This window comes from Myotis myotis, unplaced genomic scaffold (assembly GCF_014108235.1).
Source record: "Myotis myotis isolate mMyoMyo1 unplaced genomic scaffold, mMyoMyo1.p scaffold_m19_p_3, whole genome shotgun sequence".
Taxonomy (NCBI): Eukaryota; Metazoa; Chordata; class Mammalia; order Chiroptera; family Vespertilionidae; genus Myotis; species Myotis myotis.
In genome coordinates, this window is record NW_023416335.1 from 124,309,026 (window position 1) to 124,328,877 (window position 19,852).

The following is a 19,852-nucleotide window of genomic DNA, read 5'->3' on the forward strand; positions in this document are numbered from 1 at the left end:
CATAGCACTTGTCACTATGAAACATCATATTATGCATTTATTTGTCTACTAGAGGCCCGGTGCATGACATTCATGCACTGGGGGTGGAGGGAGTCCCTCAGCTTGGCCTGCACCGTCTCACAGTCTGGAACCCCTTGGGGAATGTACTGCAACACTGTATCATAGATTCTTCATAGCACTTATCACTATGAGACATCATATTATATATTTATTTGTCTATTAACTTTATCCCTCAACAACAATAAAGTCTTTATGAAAGTAGGGGCTTTGTGTTCTTCCCTGCTTATCTCTTCAGCATCCAAAAAGTGTTGGTATATACTGGATACTTAATACATATTTATTGAATAAGTGACTTAATGAATAGAGAAATAGGAGGCTGATGCAATAAAAAGGGGGCAAAGGGGAATAGGAAGGATGGTGATCTAAACCAGTGATTTTTAACTGGTGTGCCACAAGAATTTTTAAAAGATGCAATACCTGACTATTTAGTCAGAGGCACTAACCTTTTTTCCTTTAGGTTGTCAAATTTTAAAGATGACAACAGCCAACACAACAATAGCCATTTGGTGTGAATGAATCAATATTATGCCTTTTTTGTCAGATCAGCAAAAAATTATATTTTCATGTGCTGAAGAATTTTAGTAATTAGCTTATGTGTGCCATGAGTGAAAAAGGTTGAAAATTGCTGATCTAAACTAAGGCAATGGCAGTTGAGATGGAGAGAAGTGGTTGAAGTGCCTGGATTGGAGAGATATTAAGAGGGAGTCTATTCCCTAGCAGGTTTGGCTGAGTGGATAAAGCATAGGCCTGAGAACTGAAGGGTCCCAGGTTTGATTCTGGTCAAGGGCACATGCCTGGGTTGCAGGCTCAATCCCCAGTGTGGGGCATGCAGGAGGCAGCCAATCAATGATTCTCATCATTGATGTTTCTCTCTCCCTCTCCCTTCCTCTCTGAAGTCAATATATATATATATATGGCATCCATTTCAAAAATGTTAAGCAAAAAGGAGAGTTATTTGAAAGATACTGGGGTAGATACGAAAATTGAAGGGCTGTATAACCAAATGGCAAAAAGGAGGGAATGCAGTTGGGTTTCATGGAAAATTGGATCCAGTCTCAAATATGACCATGACACTGACATTCTCCAGTATATGTCTTTTAAGTATTGGTTGTATTTTCTCTCATTGCTAATCTGTGTACCGAGTTTTACTGTCTCTGGCAGCTTCTAAGTTCCAAACTGTAGGAACAACTGTTTTTTTCTGCCTTCAGTTATAAAAAAAAATTCTATGATAGAACTTTTACTGACCCATTCCTCAACCTGTCAACCGTGGCTAGTGGGGGAGGGTACATGACAGTCCCAACTTAGATCAGGTGGCCATTCCAGACCAATTGGCTGAGGGCAGGGGGATAGGGCCATGAGGAACCACATGGCTGGAACCACATGACTTCTGTAAGAGGGAGAGGTGTTCTCAAAAGAAGGGGTGCCACTCGGACATGGGGAACTAGGGAGAAGATTTTGGATGAACAGTTTTAAAAACAAAACAAAACTGTTATTGGACTCTATTTAAGGCAGAATCTGTGTCTGATTCATCCCTCACAGAATCACACACACACACACACACACACACACACACACACACACACACTTTACTAAAAATAAATCTTACTATCTTAGTACTTGTTTCTTAATATATCATTTAAGCACTTTTTTTCCCCCTACAAGAAGCTTTATTGTTTCCATTTGGTCCAATGCATGGGAGAGAGCTCGGGGGTGGTTCAAAAGATGGCTGGTGGTTTTAGGAAGAGGCTCAGGCAAAAGCCAGACACAGGGAAGCAGAGGGGCCCTTCAAAGGACTCTGGGCTCCAAAGGCTCCTAGTCCTGCCTGATGGGGAGGCTTTCAAAGAGGTGCTTGCTTAGCCCAGCCTAGGGCCCAGCCAGCCTGCGGATGTGAGTCAGGTGTTGCCCATGTTCTTGATGAGTTTCACTTCCTCATCCAGGAAGTGGCTCTACAGGAAGTCTCAGAGATGAGGGTCTGTGCAAGTAGAAACCAGGTCATGCAGCTCCAAAAGGGCCTGGTTCCGGTTCTTCTCCAGGGCCATGGCAGCTTCCATGGTCCTGAGTTTTACCCACTCATCTTGGGAAGGCTTCAGCTCGTCCTGGAAGAGAATGTGGCCACCATGCTGGTTTTGCATCTTTAAGAAACCCTCAGTGCCCTCACGCTTCTTCTCTGCCAACTTGTGGAAGACGTGGCCCAAGCCCTCCAGAGCCACATCCATGTGGTTGGAATAGAAGCCCAGAGACAGGTGGGTGTAGGAGGCCCACAGGTGCAGGTTGGCCAGGCGGTTGACAGCATCCTCCACCTCGGTGGAGTAATTCTGATGAATTTGGGAGCTCATGGTTGCTTGGCAATAAGGAGTTAAGATTAAAAAATTGTGTGGGCTGGTCTTGGAGGCTGAGGATGGCCAAGGTGGTTCCAAAGTTGGTGACTGGAAAAGAGGTTGGAGAGTGGTCAGAGGCTGGAAGAAGGGGAGTCCCTGGGTCTGTTTTGTCCAAACACAGTTGAATCAAGAGATAGATCCACGGGACCACTCAAGGCATTGCCTAAACATTTTTATAGCATTTTAATAACAATAATATTCTAAGATGTGTATATACCAGAATTCATTAAACTAGTTTTCTATTGGTAGACATTGAGGTGGTTCCAAAGTTTTATTCATTCTTTTGGCTATTATAGTTTACTAGAGGCCTGGTGCATGAAATTTGTACCTGGGGGAGCGGGGGGGGGGGGGGGGTGTTGTCCCTCAACCCAGCCTGCACCCACTCCAGTCTGGGACATCCCTCTCACAATCCAGGACTGCTGGCTCCTAACCACTAGCCTGCCTGCCTGATTGCCCCTAACTGCTTCTACCTGCCAGCCTGATCTCCCCCTAACCACTCCCCTGCCAGTCCGATTGCCCCCAACTGCTATCCCCTGCCGGCCATCTTGTGGTGGCCATCTTGTGACAACGTCACTTGAGGGTGTCCTGCAACGCCACCTAGGCTTTTATTATATAGGATAATATTGCAAAGTTCAGGACTTCCTAAGACCACCCTCACTTCTATTTTTTTTTAATTTCAGAGAGGAAAAAAAAGGTAGAAAGAGAGATAGAAACATCAATAATGAGAGAGAATCATTGATTGGCTGCCTCCTGCATGCCACACACAGGGGATAGAGCTTGCAACCCAGGCATGTGCCCTGACCAGGAATTGAACAATGACCTCCTGGTTCATAGGTTGATGCTCAACCACTGAGCCACGCATGCTCAGCCCACCCTCACTTTAAAGTTAACTGCAAGTTCAGGGGTCCCAAGACTACTTCCAGGTTCAATAATTTGCTAGAGGGACTGACAGAACTCACTGAAAACTATTGTGTTCATGGTTACAGTTTATTGCATTGGAAGAATACAGATTGAAATCGCCTATGGGAATGTGTGCATGGGGCAGGTTATTCGAGTTGTCCTCTCCAAGTGGCGTTGGGGCAGTCCTCATTTCTTCCAAAAACAAGCTCATGACAATACACATGGAGCATAGCCAACCAGCCCAGCTCACCCGAGCCTTGGTGCCCAGAGTTTTTATCGGGATTTGGTCACAGAGATATGGTTGACAGCCTGAGTGGCTGACCTGAGCTTCCAGCACCTGCAGAAACTCAGCTTGATACCATGTGGCCCAAAGCCTCACCCTGAATTCATTGTTTGCATAGACAATCTGGTGTGGCCAATGTCCCCAGGCAAACAAAGATACTTTTCTCAGACGTGGATATTAACTAGATACAAAAATATTTATGAACTAAAAATAAGCACGTTCATCACCAAAACCAAACACCCTCAATTTACCACCAAGATTAATGGGGGAAAAGCTCAACATTTTTGTTATCTTTAAAGTCCCTTTTGTGCCTTTCTCCAACCCCATCTTCCTTTCTCTCCGTCAGAGGTAACCACTATCCTGTATTTATGTCTATTATCATTTTTAGTTTTGCCACATGTATCTAATTTCCTAAATGATATACGAACTTGCTTTGCATGTTTTTGAACTTCACACAAAGTCATACTGTAGATATTACTCGGCAACTCGTTATTCCTCACAGCACAATGTTCCAGAGATTATTCATGTCATTGTGAGCAGATGTAATTCATTCATTTTCACTGCTGAGTTTATCTATTGCGTCGTTGATCGACAATTAGGGTTGTCTCTGGGTTTTTTGTCTTGTCATGTGGATCAGAACACCTGTGCAAGAGTTCTCTTATCTACATTTCCAGGAGAGGAGCTGCCTTGTCATAAGAAATATACATCTTCAGCTTTATCAGATAATGTCAAATTGTTTTCCAAAGAGGTTAGGCCAGCTTACATTCCCACCAGCCGTGCAAAAGTATTGTGGCGACTTTATATTCCCACTGACACTTGATAGTTTATGTTTGTATCTTTGTGTACTACTGTGCTGTTCAAAGTAATATTTTAAACTTGATAGGTATTGCCAATTATTCCTCAAAAAGTTCTTACCAATTTATACTCCCACTAGCAGTATGTGACAATCTGTTTCCCTACACTTTAGCAAATACCAGAAACTATAATATTTAATATTTGCCAAATATAGTTTTAATATTAGTCAAATGGCTAGGTACAAATGTTATTCAATTTTAATTTGCATTCTTTGTTTACTAGAAAAATTGTAACTGCAGAACCAGCTTAAAATGGTCCTAAACTGTTTAAGGAGATACCAAGTTGCTTTTCAGAGACAATAGACCAAATCCACAAGTTATGTGGCAGAAGCATGCCGAGAGAACTTTGATCCCCAGCTACACCCACAACCAAAGTCTCTCCCAACCCATCCACAGAGAACCAAAGGACCAGGACATAACTGGTCCATTGTCCAGAGCAGTGGTTCTCAACCTTGGCTGCACATTAGAATCACCTGGGAATCTTTTTAAAATCCTGATTTCTGGGCCTCATTCTAATGTGCAGCCAAGGTTGAGAACCACTGGTCCAGAGGACCAATGTTTTCCAATTAAAACTTGTCCTGTCAGCACTTCCGCATACCTGTTCCCCTACCAGCGGTTCTCAACCTGTGGGTCGCGACCCCTTTGGTGGTCAAATGACCCTTTCACAGGGGTCGCCTAAGACCATCCTGCATATCAGATATTTACACTGCGATTCATAACAGTAGCAACATTACAGTTAAGAAGTAGCAATGAAAATAATTTTATGGTTGGGTCACAACATGAGGAACTGTATTTAAAGGGCCAGAAGGTTGAGAACCACTGCGAAAACCCTTAAAAACCCTTAAGTTAATTCAGCTAGCAAGATGGGTTTGAGGCAGCCCCGCCTGCGTGGCTCAGGGGTTGAATGACAACCTATGAACCTGGAGGTCACGGTTCAATTTCTGGTCAAAGCACATGCCAGGGTTGCGGGCTCAATCTCCAGTAGGGGGCGTGCAGGAGGCAGCCGATCCATGATTCTCTCTCATCACTGATGTTTCTATCTCTCTCCTTCTCCCTTCCTCTCTGAAATCAATAAAAATATTTTAAAAAAGAAAAGAAAAGATCGGTTTGAGGCATTAAGTTTCCCATCTTTTTTGTTGGCACCTTCTTGATCAATAAACCTTTCCTTACTCGAAACTGATGTTTTGAGTTTTGGCCTTTCGAAGCATCAGACCCACGAACTTGGGGGTTAGTACCAAATTGTATAGTTTTAATGTTTTTGATGTCTGCATTTCCTCTGATATAAAATTCCTTTGCCTATAAAATTGTGGTATTTGTAGATCCGAGGTCTGGGGCATGAGAGGGGAGCATCACGTGATGAAACCTTTGCAGAGGAGTGAAGAGGCGTGGTTCTGTGTAGCAGAAGAAAAGGCAAAAGTATCTCTGGAGATGTTATTATTTCAAAGTTTACTGTGGCTCTTTTGCCCTAATTGAAAAGAAATGGCAGATGTTAGATTTTGACAAACTAGCAAATTAAATTTTGTTTTCATAGTCTGAAACTTATAAATCATATAGTACAGAATTAGAAAGATATTTAAAAATAGCATTTGCCTAATTGGATTTGATATGAGTACATCTGCAAATAACATACCAAAACTGTCCATTTTCTTCAATGATCTCAAAATAATATCCCTATTACTTTTTATGTTTTAGAATGAAAAAATGAAACCACAGGAAGATAAATGATCTTTGCAAGGTTGCATCAAGTCAATATAAAGGTCAAGAGTAAAGTTAATTTCTAGTCTATCATTATGGCTGAAACTCTTCAAACCCCCTGCAAGGTTTTTACTTAGTAGGAATTTAAGTGTTTTGAATATGAAAGATTTCAGCCAAAGAATTGTAACTTAAAATACAAAACAAAAACATTAGCACTGAGAGTTTCTAAAGCCTTGAACACTAAGTGTTTTAATGCTAAAATCTTTGACATTTAAAAGGCTCAGGAACAAATCTTACTGAAAGCCAACTAACATGCAAATTATAATAATTTATTTCTCTCAGGCCTTGGCATGCTTCTTTTTGGTACCAGAAGTAGAGAGAGATATTTGAGATTCAAACTCTTTAGAAACATGTTTACATTTGAACTACATTCTGTGTGGAAGAATATCCTTGTATCATCTTCCCTATTTCTTACCCTAGGAGTTGGCTGGACTTTACATCCAATTTTGTGTCTGAATGAAGGGATGAGAAACATCCATGCTAACCAAAAATATGCTGCCTTGACTTATTAAATATTTTAAGGTGGAGGAATTTGAATAACAGCCTGTGCAGGAAGGGCCGCCTGACCTTTGCCCTGAAGCAAGTCATAAAACCCTCAGATGAGAAGTGCCTTCTCTATACTCAAAGGAAGGGGCACCTTATTTCCAAAGACAAAGGGACACAGAGAGGAATCTGAATGAACAGGCCTTGCTAAGGTTCCCTCAGTTACTACACTTACCTCATACCCTTTGTCCCGTCCAATCTTTCCATGACTTTCTACTCTTTGGCAAACAGCATAAAAACTCTCAGGTTTAACCCCTTGCCCAGTCTTCATTTCCTCCTTATGAAGGCTCTTGTGTCATGTAAAACTTATATTAGCTAACTTTGTATGATTGCTCTTTTTTTTGTTGTTGTTTGTGTGTGTTTGTTTTTGTAGGATTGCTTTTCTTAATATGTCTTCTGTTATAGGACCCTCAGCTGAGAACTTAGAAGGGTAGAGAAAAATATAATTTCCTAGGCTGCCCTTCGCCTCCTGATACATCAGGTTATGGTATCTCATGTCTTCTTTCTGTATTCCTTCCTCATAAGTTGTTTAGATACAATTTCAGTGCCAATAATTAAAGAGTGAGAATAAGAGTCCACCCCCAAAATTAACACTTTGAAATAATGTTCTTTGCTTGAAACAACTACCTAAACACCTTGGGAATTTGGTGAGGAAAGCTGTAATGGGAAATGCTAAATGACAAAACTAAAAAAAATTTAGTATTGATTTTGATGCCCTTTATTCAAGGGATGTCTAAACCTGTAGAGGATTTTGATGAGTTTACTTGAACCAAAATGATGACAGTTGTCAGGAAGCAAAATTTCATTGAATTGAGAAAATGCTCCAGAGTGTGGCAGTTTTGCACCTCATTTTATACATTAAATCAAAGGAGGGGGCATAAAAGTCATAAAGGGGTTACATGAAATCCATTGGGGATAGATTAGGGAGGTGGGAGAAAGCAAAGCAGGGAAATCTCTGGGATTGGCTAAAAAGTAAAATGATACACACATACCATATTTTTCCATGTATAAGACCCTATTTTTTTTTTAATCTGAAAATTAAGGGGCATGTTAAACATGGAAGTCAGCTGAGGAGGGAGCCCCACAGGTGCATAGCTGCACATACCTTGTCAAACAGGCTTCCTCCAATCACGGGCCTTAATGTTACTGACTTCAGTGATGCCATAATTGGAAGTGGAGGTGGAGAGTGTGCAGATGCAATAGGGACTGGAGTGTTCTGAGCTCATAAAGATTCAAAAAAATAAAAAGATATATACCGGTACGTGATTGTCTTACTCTGCAAAATTCAAACAATGTAATCAGCTCTGCAAAAGAGCATGGAAATAGGGCTGCAGAGAGACAATTTGGACCACCTCCCACTGAGTTTATGATCAGACAGTGGAGAAAACAGGAAGAACAACTCCTTAAGATGCCAAAAAGGAAGAAGGCCTTAAGAGGAAAACCAGCAAAATGTTTAAAATATTGATTTCTTAATTTTGGGTTGGAAAAGTGGGAGGGCATCTTATACATGGGGGGATCTTATACACGGAAAAATATGGGACTTCTTTTACATTGGTAGGTACAGGATAGTTAACAGTTAACAATTAATGAAATAGCGATAACTGCGGGGTTTTGTGATCTCTGCCCTGATGCAGTGACTGTGCCATGAGGGGTCTGGAGAAAGGAAATTAACCCAACATTCCAAAGGTATGTTACTGTACATACAAAAAGACAATAGACACGCTCAGTTAAGGTAAAACTGACCTTTGTCAAAAAAGATACCGACCAAGGACATGACTGCCTACCATGACTTGCTTTTAATTTTTTTAAAAATCCTTACCCTAGGATTTGTTTACTGATTTTCAGAGAGAGGAAGGGAGAGAGACAAAGAAAGAGAAAAAGGGGCGGGGGGGAGAGAGAGAAAAATTGACCAGCTGCTTCCTATACATACCCTGACCGGAGAGTGAATCCACAAAATGACACTCCAACCAACTGAGCCACCCGGCCAGGGCCATGACTTGCTTTTAATTAGAAAGTTTTAATTTCCGTCTCTGAGTTTGTAAGGCTGCCATGTGGCCTCCCCTGACTTGTCAGGTGTAGTGTGTGGCCCCTTTTCCGACCACAGGGAAAATAATCATAGGATTGGGGGAGTCAGTGCCTCCCAAGCAGCGAAGCACTGTTCCTGAGGGATTGTCTGCCAGAGTGAGCTAATGGAGTGTTGGCCAGGAGGCCCTGTTTTCTGAGCTGGAGGATTGTGATTGGTGTGTAGGTTTCTGGACTAGTGTTTCCTGTAAGTGCAGGCTGACTCAGGTTAAGGTTTGTGATGTGGACCTGGCCACTAAGGTGGCCTTCATTCTGTGGGTACTGATGTATGAATTAACTTTATCAAGAATCTGTTTTCTTCTCTCAAGGAAGTTAACCATTGCTTGGGAGGGAGTAAAAACTGTGCTGTAGTGGTCTCTATTTTTGCCCCCTCCCCCAAAGCCAAATGAGTTTTCAAGGATAAGGAAGCCCATAGTTGCTTAGGGGCACTGCCAGCTCCATCTGTCACAGTCCCTCTCTTTTCACCTTGTCTCAAACTCATGGTCTTGGGAGATTCAGGAATCAGTCTAGAGCAGGGGTGGGCAATCCTTTTGTGAGTGTGTGCCAAAACCAGCAAAATCTTTGACTCAAAATTCTTCTGCATGCCAACCCTAATTTGTTGAGAACATGTTACACCTACTTGATACCTTTTAAGGTGTATGTATGTGAAGAATCTTGAAGAAATAATAAAATTCATTCGAGCGACAAAAACACAGTATATGATGATGAAAAATACATTTATTTTTTAATGTATACATGTACACTGATAGTCCGACAGGAAACTTTATGACTCCGTTTGATATTATCAGTGGGACTTTTGCTGCTGCATCACTGATGACAGAGATTTTACATCAGGTTTATAGTTCGTGACCTTCAGAGATATGCATGAGCTACTACTTTCATCCGTCAGGCTACTCCTATTATGAGACTTAACAAAATTCATCACTGAGAACAAAGATTCACAAGCGTATGTGGATGAAACCAAAACACTGGTCGGATCTAGGAAGGCAGGGAGAGTTAAGGCAGAGGCATAGAAATTGCTCTTCCCCTCTCTAGTCAATCCATATCTATGGTCTTTAAGATAACTTGTTATGTAAAATTATTTATTATCTAAGATGCACCTACACTGAATTTATCTGAAAAATAAAAAAGTCGGTATTAAGAAAAAAATTGTAAATGGAAGATTATAAGAGAGGGTTTTGAGTGCCAGCAAAAGTTACTGGCGTGCCATGTCTGGCACGCGTGCCAGGGGTTGCCCAGCCCTGGTCTAGAGTGAGAGCAAAATAACACATGGAAATCACCTTGAAACGCCCAAAGGCGGGGAGGGAGTTAAAAGTAGTTTTGGTGTAAAATAATCATGGGATGGGGTCTTGGCACTGAATTTTTATTTTTTCCTTCCTATATGCTCCTAAACTTTGAGAATGTGGAAATGAAAAAGATAACCAGGATATGTAACCCCATGGATAATTGTGGGGGAGGGGGAGATAATAAACACTTCTGATACTGGTGCGTGCTATTGATAAGAACGATGTGATGACTGAGAGCACCACCAGGAAGCCACTTTAGAAAAGGCAGCCTCTAAGAAGGCAGTACGGAGCCGAAACTTGAAGCGTGAGAAGAGCCCTCTAGGAAGATGAGCAGAGGGACATTTGAGCCAACTTATACTGCAAAATCCCAGAGGCCAAAAAACAACAGTTTGAGGGAAGGAAAGGGGGATATTGTGACTAAAGCTGAATGATGGAGGGGGACAATTCCAGGAGGCTGCAGCAGGAGGTAGGAGCTTGCAAGCCAGAGCCTTCTAGGCCAGCGGTCGCCAACTAGTGGCCATTCTAAAGGTTGGCGACTGCTGTTCGAGGCTACAGTTAGGAGTTCAAGTTATATTCTAAGAGCAGTGGGAAGCCAGTGGAGGCTTTAAGCTGGCATGATTGGATTTATGGTTTCAAAAGCTCATGCGGACCAGTCTTTGGAGAGCGGAAACAGGGGCCTTAGTTAGAAAGTTCCTGATTACAAATCCAGGGAAGAGATTGTAGCCTTCATTACAGTGTGGCAATGGGGGTGAAAAGTAGATTCAACATAGATTTTGGGTAAATATCTGACATAACTTGTTTATATATTAGCAGTGAAGGGGTAAGGAAAAGGGAGAAATCAAGGGTGAGTCGTAGGAAGTTTGGTTTGAGCATCTGAGTTAGAGAATGCTGTCACCGAGACAGGGAAGACTGAAGGACAGGAGTTAAGATGTATTACCTTAGAAATACCCCTTAGACATCTAAGTGTCCCACAAATAGTTGCATACATGAGTCCAAAATGCATGTGAGAGAGCTGGGGCGGAATATATACATTTGGGAATTACCAATTCGTAGAAGGCGTTTAAAGCCACAGGACTGGGAGAGGCAGTCTGGATAGAAAAGACTGCTCAGTTGAAGTCCTGGGCATGCCAGCCTTTACAGCCAAGCAGAGACAAAGGAGCAGCCAAGTGTATGGTCAGTGAAGCAGGAGGAAACCCAGAAAACCAGAGAATGCTTTAAGAAGTGGTCAGCTGTGCTGCGGCTGAAAGGTTGAGCAATTATTGTGTGGCTTTGGGTAACTTGCTTCATCTATCTATCTAAACGCAGTTTGCTCATAAGTAAAATGTTGACAAAAATAATACCACAGTTACAGTGTTATTGGGAGAAAAACATAATACTTGTAATGCTCTCTGGGCCTGACATGTAATAAGTGATAAATGGCTATTATTAGTCTATTGCTGTTGAGTTTGGAAATCTATAAGGGGAAATATAAGTCAGGGGGAAAACTACATACATGTAGTGGGAAAGTTCTGAATAACAGGTACCCAGTTTCATCATATCTTGCAAATCATTCTCTCCTTTTAGTCTTGGTGTCTTTATAGCTCTTCTGGAGTCAGGGCTGAGATCTGAGAATGCCTTCTTCTCTGGAGTCAAAAGTTGCTATGACAACGGCCTGAAAATGAAAGTTCTGTGCTTTATTTATTTATCTGAGCTTAATGTCGTGCAGAAAGAGGGGAATGCCTCACAGCCTTTTCAAAGAGGACATTCAAGGGTCATCTTCTCTCTCATACTGTCAAGATCTTTTACTATTTACGTAAAATTTACTCTCTTCCACTTATTCCACAAACTATTTGAGATCATTGACAATATTAAGACACATGTAAGTTGAGGCACTTTAAAAAAAGATAAAAGGAGAAGATGAAATATTATTTGGAGGAGACATAACCTGTAACAAACCTACAGTATAATTATTAACAGTGTGCAATAAATTTAACTCCAAGTATTTTGGAAGTAAAATAAAAATGGGAAACATGACCATTTAAGGATTCTCAAATGCCCACTTAAAGGTCACAACAGTAGGGTCATTAGGAGAGAGAAACGTTTAAACTGATACACATATATGTTGTTATTCTGCAGCAGTAATAGCAGCCAACAGTTGCAAAAACTTTATAGTTTATAAAGCACTTTTATGTTTACAGAACTTAGCACTACAGATTAATACAGATGGAGAACTTTAATCATGGATTTTTTAAAAAAACAAACTAACTTATTTTTAGCCCTTGCTGGTTTTGCTCGGAGGATAGAGCATCAGCCTTTGGACTGAAGTGTTCCAGGTTTGATTTCTGTCAAGGGCACATGCCCAGGTTGCAGGCTCGATCCCCAGTAGGGGGCATGCAAGAGGCAGCTGATCAGTGATTCTCCCTCATCATTGATGCTTCTATCTCTCTCTCCCCCTCTCCCTTCCTCTCTGAAATCAATAAAAATATATTTTAAAAAACACACCAAAAGAAATAACCCCATATTTAAAATATATATATTTTTATTGATTTCAGAGAGAGAGGAAGGGAGAGGGATAGATAGAAACATTGATCAGCTGCCTCCTGCATGCCCCCTACTAGGGATTGAGCCCACAAGTGGGCATTGACCTGGAATTGGATGGTGACCTCTTGATACATGGGTTGATGCTCAACCAACTGAGCCACACTGGCAGGGCTGAGTCTTTTATTTTTAAAACCCTGCTCTTTCTTCTAGACCAAGAGTCAACTTATGTGATTACAATCTTTTAAAAATCATGAAATATTTTACATTCACAAAAGCACATAAAATTTGTATACATATTTTAAGAAATACCTGTCAAATATTTATGTAGTGATCTGCAGTTGTTTGCTGCCTGTGCTGGGCCTAGAATTCATGGGAGGGGCCATGTAACCAAGGCCTGCTTTCACCAGCACTGGGCCTGGGCAGACTCAACACCAGAAAGATGGCTCCACCTGCTGGCTGTGTGGGAGGAAGGCTCAACATAGTGACAGTGGTGCAAACCTCCAGCCCTCGTTCTGAAGCCACTCAGTGTCTTCCTGTATGTCTCTGGCACCTCCACCACCCCAGCCATTGTTCATTTGTCAGAGCCCAAGGTGCCTGGCTGCAAGTGAGAGTTTGTGTGTTTCTAGTAGCCTCTGCCTCACCCAGGTAGACTGCATCCCTGCTGATTTTCACAGCCAGATATTATGTGGGCTCCTTTTCCTGGCACTGGTTCTGGGCTGGGGAGTCCAGCATGGGACTGAGATCCCCTCATTCCTCAGGGAAACTTTGCATCCAAGAGATCCCTCTGGATTCTCAACTGCCACATGTGGGTGCAGAACCAGCCCATTTTGCATCTCCACCCTGCTTACCAGGCTCAATGTGGCTTCTTCTTTATATCCTTACTTATAGGACTTCTGTTGAGCTTGTCTTCAGATGGTTATCCAGGTTGTCTGTTCTATAATATAGTTGTACTTTAAAAAAATAATTTACTTTTCAATTACAGTTGACATACAATATATTAGTTTCAGGTGTACAGCATAATGATTAGACATTCAAATACTTACGAAAGTGATCAAGCCGATAAATGTAGTACCTATCTGACACCATACATAGTTATTATAATAATATTGACTGTATTCTCTATGCTGTACTTTACATCCTGGTGACCATTTTGTAACTTCCAAATTTGTCCCTCTTAATCCCGTCACCTCTTTCACTCAGTCCTCCAACCACCCTGCCCTCTGGCAACCACCAGTTTGTTCTCTGTGTCTATGAGTCTGTTTCAATTTTGTTTGTTCATTTATTTTATTCTTTAGATTTCACATATAAGTGAAATCATATGGTGTTTGTCTTTCAGTTGTAATTTTGATGTGGTAATGGGAGAAGGTGAGTACAGTGCCCCTCCTACTCAGCCAGCTTGACCAGAACCCTGAAATTACTGCATGTTAATCTAAATAAAACTTTATGAAAATTAAATATTTGCCAAAACGAAAATGTTTAGAAGAATAACATTTCACTTTTTTTCAAATATCTTCAATGTCCAGTTTAATAGAATCCAACTGGATTCTCATATCTGATTCTGCGTTCAGCCTGCTGTGGTATGTTGTTGCTTTGGTTTAAGTATACGAAGAAAAATCTGGCCCCAGAGATATTTAGTTGAAAACAGAGTGGGGATATTTTAGTGAAATTTTCAGATAACTGGATATTCTTTTTGTTTGTTAATCCTCACCTGAGAATATTTTTTTCTTTTTGGAGAGAGTAGAAGGGAGGGAGGGAGGAGGAAAGAGAGAGAAACATCCATGGGAGAGAGACACATTGATTGGTTGCCTGCAACACACGTCCCAACCAGGACTGGGGATTGAACCTGCAATCCAGGTTTGCACCCTTGACCAGGAATCAAAACTGTGACCCCTCTGTGTGAGGGTCCATGCTCTAACCACTGAGAACACTGGCCAGCGCTGGATATTCTTATTTGTACTTCACAGGTAGTATTTTTTAAAGGCTAGTTGCAATGTGAAATTTGAAATATGAAATATCATATTGTTACATTAAAATCAGTCAGTCTAACTTAATGTTTGAATGGCTGTCACCCTTGCATGATTTTGTAACATTATGCACTGTTTATCTGAAAAATACTGTTTCACTGAGCTATGCAGATTCTCCAAATGTTAACACATTTCATTATACAATATTCAAAAGTCATATTCATCATTATTACTACCAGTATTACCCCAGAAATCTTTCAGTATTTGCATGTATTCAAACTCATTGTGGTCGATCCAAATTTTCCAAATTTCTAGTTTTCACTTGAAAAGCTCAGAGTTTGTTAGGGGTACCGAATATTGTCAGTTATTTTCCTTAAAGTGACCAGCTAACTTTATCTTTGAAAAAATATCTCCCAAATACCCAAGCCTAAATATCCACTGTGTCAGCATTCTTTCAAGTAAAAATAATATTCGCTAAAAAGGTGACAAATTCAGGAACTCAATTGCACAAGGGCTTTTCCTCTGGACCACCACTGTTGTTAGGGTGTGCCCAGAGTGTTCTATGTTCTCTACGTGTGAACAGACCAGCAGCAGCAGCAGCACCTGGGAACTCTTTCGAAAATACAAATTATTGAGCCCCACTCCAGACCTACTGCATCAGAAACTCTGAGGGTGAAGAACAGCAATTTGTGTTTTACAACCTCTCAGTGGTTCTAATTCCCTCTAATGTTTGAGAACCAGTGCTTCATTCTGAGAGCAATGGTTCTTAGCCTTAGTTGCACATTACAGCCACCTGGGTAGCACCAATGCCTGCTTACTATTTTTTTTCTTACTCTTATTTAGAATCTCTGAAGGTGGGACCCAGATATCAGTATATTTAAAATTATCTTACTGATTTTAGAGAGAGAGGAAGGGAGCGGGATGGAATCATGAATGAGAAAGAAACATCGATCAGCTGCCTCCTGCATGTCACCTACTGGTGATTGAGCGCCCAACCCAGTCATGTGCCCTGACCTGGAATTGAACTGGTGACCTCTTGGTTCATGGGTTGATGCTCAACCACTGAGCAACACTGGCTGAACAGATATCAGTATTTTTTAAAATTCCTCTGATGCCAAAGTACAGCCACTGGCTTAGGTTATCTTTCTTAAACAGTTCTCAGTTATGTTCTTATCTGGTGCTGGACAGTGGTCTATTGAAAATGGAGTTCTCGGACAAGCTCCTTGAGTGCTATTAATAAGCATTCTTCTGGTTGGAGGAAAATCAATGTAACTAGACAGAAAATCCAAAATGGTGAACAAGAAAATGTCTAGGAGGACTTGAGAATAGATTAGTTGTGCCTTTCTTTCAGGGAAGTGAAAATCCTGATGGGTCTGGTTACTACTGAAACCCCCCTTCAGCTGCCAGGGCTTGTTTTTCTTTATAGCTTCCATTTCTCCACAGACTGTCTTAGATTAGCAGCTCTGACCATTATAATGATAAGTTTTCATTATTTTATTTTAACGCTCCCTTACCGTCCTCAAATGAAACACATATATAATGCAAACTACCTATATACATAATTTAAAAATTAATATAATGCCCTAATTGTATTATAAAGAATAAAATGAGGTTAATTTATAATAAAAATAAATATTGCAATATGTAAATGTTACCACAGACAGTCAGTCCGGAGCACAGGTAGCCAGCAGCAGGGTGGGTGTGGGCACAGCTGGCCAGTTGGGGAGGTGGGCTGAGAGCTCTGGCATCTCCAGGCTTCCTGATGGCAGGTCCTAACATCCGCTTCCTACACACACACACATACACACACACACACACACACACACACACTGACTGTGATATTGTAGAAAAAGCATGTCAAACTCAAAGGCTAACACGGGCCAAATAAACAAGGTTTAATTTTATGTGGGCTGCAAAATAACAAAAGCTTCAATTTTCTTTTTTTAAATATATTTTATTGATTTTTTTACAGAGAGGAAGGGAGAGAGATAGTTAGAAACATCGATGAGAGAGAAACATCGATCAGCTGCCTCCTGCACACCTTCTACTGGGGATGTGCCCTCAGCCAAGGTACATGCCCTTGATTGGAATTGAACCTGGGACCCTTCAGTCTGCAGGCTGACGCTCTATCCACTGAGCCAAACCGGTCAGGGCCAAAAGCTTCAATTTTCATAGAAATGTAGGTTTATTTTGATAGAGACATGCTGAATACAAAGGGCTGAAATAAATGAGTAATCGTTAGCATAAAATAATAGAACATTTTAATACAAATTAATATTTTTCTTGCACATTAACTTATCAGACACTGAATAACTGCAAAATTAATAAGCATAATGCAAATAAACCCATTTTTCTTGATCTCCAAAAGTGAAATATTTCCTCTTGTGCACACCAAACAAGTCAGTCCAAGACTAGTGACGTGGCAATTGGCTGCTAAAATATTCACTGCTAGTATTAGTGGAGAGAAATGGTGCGCCTGCGTGGAAGGCCTGTAAGGGAAATGAATGCAACATGATTACAGTAATCAGTCATTAGTGAACGTTGTAGTTTGTTATTAATAATTATGTATAACAGGATATTGTAAAACTTAAGTTACAAAATTTTTATTAAAACGTTTCTTACATGCCATTATATTGTCTGGGCTACAAAGATATTCATTGTGGGCCGCAGGGGGCCCACTGGCCAGGAGTTTGACATGCTTGCTGTAGACAGTCAGGGAGTGCTGGGGAATCTCCCCTATTGGCCAAGATGGCACAGGGGGAGGTACTTACACTTACAAGATGAGTGGATAGGGACTGAGCACACTAAAAGCTAGCAAAATAATTGGACAGGGAAAAAATCCCTCCCCTTCTTATCTCTATAAGAACTGCAGGCTTTAGCAGGAAGGGGGGATGGTCTTTGAGACCATCATTCTCTCAGGTTGTAGCACCTAAATAAACCTCTTTCCTTTTGCACCAGCACTTGTCTCATGAGTTTGGCTTTCACTGTGGCAGGTAGCCAAACCTGATTACATAAATGCTTGGGGAAAAAAATTGGCAGACATAATGAAGCTGTCAGATATTGGTATATTAATGTTTTACTATAAATGAGATATAATTGACAGAAAACATTATTAGTTTCATGTGTACAACATGATTTGATATTTGTATGTATTTTGACATGATCATCACAATAAGTCTAGTTAACATTTGTCACCATACATAATTACAACACGTTTTGTGTGTGATGAGGACTTTTAAGACTTACTTTCTTAGCAACATTCAAACATGCAGTATAGTATTATCTTACCTAATAATAGACAAACATGCAAATTGACCATCCCTCCACTATGCCCACAAGCCAATTGGATGAGTATGCAAATTAACCCAACAAAGATGGTGGTTAATTTGCATATGTAGGCACCCAGCAGCCTGGGTCCCGGGACCATCATCGGCACCCAGGTCACTCTGAGGTAGGCCTCATGTGGGCCCTGAGAACCCTAGGAAGGGCCTGAGCCAGGGGGGCTCTTGGGCAGGGCCGAGCCTGCGATCAGAGCCGAGGGGTACCCTGCCCAGGTCTAACGCCTTGGCCAGAGGTGCTAGGCCTGGGCAGGGGCAGAGCTCACGGGGAGCAGGGGTGGAGCCTGCGATAGCGGGAGCTGGACAGGGGCGGAGCCGGCAATCGTGGGGAACTGGGGGTCCCCTGCCCAGGACTAACGCCTGGGCCAGAGGCGTTAGGCCTGGGCAGGGGCCGAGCCAGTGATTGGTGTGAACTACAGAGGAAACACCTTTTCTGACTGCTCATTGGGAAAGGTTCCTGTATGTTGCTGGTAATATTCTTAGTAACTTGGGTAATAAGAATCCAAAAAGGTGATCTAGGGTTTTTCCACCACACTCCTGGAGAAAAAAAATGAAGGTCTGCTGCTGAAGGACTAAGAAATGTCATATCCTGCCCTAGCCGGTTTGGCTCAGTGGATAGAGCCTCGGCCTGCCCACAGCAGGGTCTGGGTTCAATTCTGACTAAGGGCATGTACCTAGGTTGCAGGCTCCTCCCTGGCTGGGGCCCAGGTCAGGGCTCATGCAGGAGGCAACCAATCAAAGTGTTCCTCTCACTTTGATGTTTCTCTCTGTCTTTCCCTTTCTCTTCCACATTCTCTAAAAATCAATGGAAACATATCCTCAGGTGAGAGAAAGAAAGAAAGAAAGAAAGAAAGAAAGAAAGAAAGAAAGAAAGAAAGAAAGAAAGAAAGATCATATCCTATGAAAGACACATCTTGAAAATGCCTAAAGAAAGTTGTCATTTTTTCATGGTGAAGGGACTGGAGTCCGTGTTGATGAAAACACATTGGTGGCTGCGGTGACTGGCAATGGCTGCAGCAGTGGGGTGATGGGGCTGGTGCCTTCCCCTGATCAGCCCAGTCGCCTCCCACAAAGGGAGGCCAGACTGTGGCTTAGGCCCACTCCCCAAGGGGAGCAGGGAGCGGGCCTAAGCCGTCAGTAGGACATCCCCTGAGGGCTCCCAGTATGTGAGAGGGGGCAGGTTGGGCTGAGCCCCACCCCCCCCAACAGTGCACAAATTTTTGTGCACCGGGCCTCTAGTTAACTATAATCACCATATTATACATTACATCCCCAGGACTTATTTTATAACTGGAAGTTTGTACCTTTTGACTTTTTTCACCCATTGGCCCACTCCCCTTCAGCCCAAACCCTCTGGTAACCACCCATCTGTTCTCTGTACCTATGAGCTTATTTTTAAAAAAGATTTCACATATAGCCCAGCCAGTGTGGCTCAGTGGATTGAGTGTTGTCCTATGCACCAAGAGGTCACCAGTTTGATTCCTGGTCAGAGCACATGCCTGGGTTGCAGGCTCAATCCCCAGTAGGAGACTTGCAAGGAGGCAGCCAATCAGTGATTCTCTCGCATCATAGATGTTTCTACCCCTCCTCCCTTCCTCTCTCTGAAATCAATAAAAACGTATAAAAATTAAATAAAAGATCCCACATATAAGTTGAAGATAACATATCCTATAAAATAAAGTGGTAATATGCAAATTAACCCTCACGCCCTCACAAGCTGGCTGCCTATGACCAGGCCGGCAGGGGGGTTAGTGAGGGACGACCAAATGACTGAACAAGCAGGCTGTGTGGGGCAACCAGGCTGGCAAGAGGGGGGCAGTTGGGGGTAACCAGGTCAGCAGGGGGCAGTTGGGGGCAACCAGGCCAGCAGGGGGTGGCAGTTAGGGGTG

At 42.0% G+C, this 19,852-nt stretch overlaps 1 pseudogene; it reads right to left on the reverse strand.

Moving 5' to 3' along the window:
- Positions 1-1,872: 1,872 nt before the first annotated feature.
- On the reverse strand, positions 1,873-2,396 carry LOC118649536 (annotated as a pseudogene).
- Between the last annotated feature and the right edge of the window lie 17,456 nt (positions 2,397-19,852).